This window comes from Suricata suricatta, chromosome 13 (genome assembly GCF_006229205.1).
Source record: "Suricata suricatta isolate VVHF042 chromosome 13, meerkat_22Aug2017_6uvM2_HiC, whole genome shotgun sequence".
Classification (NCBI taxonomy): Eukaryota; Metazoa; Chordata; class Mammalia; order Carnivora; family Herpestidae; genus Suricata; species Suricata suricatta.
In genome coordinates, this window is record NC_043712.1 from 87061217 (window position 1) to 87062293 (window position 1077).

Here is a 1077-nt window from a genome sequence, read left to right on the forward strand (position 1 = left end):
TAGTGGGTCAGTGCGCGGAAGACATGTATTTCAAGTTGGACTCATCTTCTCGCTAAAAATAGATGGACGCAATTTAAACTCTGCCCCCACCCCCACTGGATGGCTCTGGGCTTTCTGGAAATGTGCTATGATGGGGGTTCCTATTGAACTCAAAGCCAAAGACGCGGGCATTGACAGTTACAAATGCCGACACAGCAGGTCCAACGTCTCTGTCACTGCTGAGGGTGGGGAACGACCTCAGTAAATGACAGGCAAGAGTTTCTAACCATTTGTAACCTCCGAACAAATGTGTAGACCCTCTGCTTTCTCCAATATGACAGGATCGGCCAGAAGCAAGTATTTCTTAAAACTCTTGAGAATTATTCCTGGTGTGGAAGTGATTTTGCTTCTTTTGCAAGAATCTTGGCAATAAGGCCAGTGTGGGTAAGTTTGCCAGTAAGGGAAACAGAGCTTGAGGTTAAAGTGGGCGAAGTGTCCACACTGAAGCTGTCATTTGCCTGGGTCTGACGGGGCAGCCAGGGGGCAGGCTCGAGGGCCCCCAATCACTCTCCACCGGAGGGGAGCTTTCCACAGAACAGAAACTGGCTCGGTCTGGCCTTCAGGAGCCAGGAAGAGTCAGAATGACCTACTGGAACTTATCGGACATCTGTGGTCACGGCTGGGGACACAGGCCACCTCGGGCTTCACCATGGGGGCCTGCCTCGGGCCGCCAGCCTGTGTTCAAGCGGGGTGGTGGCCAAGCCCCGGGACAGGAGCATGTGTGGGACGGACAGCCTCCCTCCTCCTGCAGTCAAAGAGCACAACCTCATCATCTTTGTACACAGAACGTTCCAGTGCAAGTGGGGGGCCCCAGATGCGCAGAGCGCCTCTGAACCTTTCTCTGAGGGTCTCATTCACCCAGGAGCCAGGCACCAAGCGAAGGGGCTGACCCAGGGCTGCAGACTGGCCCTCAGCAGGGCCCTCCTCACGGATCTCTCCTCTACCCTGGGGGACAGCCACCCCTGGGGAGCAGGGTGACAGGGGCTTCAGCAAGTGTGGCCCAGCACCCAGCACGTGGGCCGGCTCCCTGCGTGTCCC

General features: G+C 56.3%; 1 protein-coding gene across 7 annotated transcripts in view; it reads right to left on the reverse strand.

Moving 5' to 3' along the window:
* Window positions 1-1077, reverse strand: part of SYK (spleen associated tyrosine kinase) — a 73352-nt gene that overhangs the window by 2160 nt on the left and 70115 nt on the right. The window contains exon 14 of one of the 7 annotated variants that reach the window (XR_003902093.1): window positions 630-784. The exons of the other annotated variants lie outside the window; for them this stretch is intronic. The gene's annotated coding sequence lies outside the window, so the exon portion shown is untranslated. The remainder of the gene's footprint in view (window positions 1-629; window positions 785-1077) is intronic. 7 annotated transcript variants of the gene reach the window in all.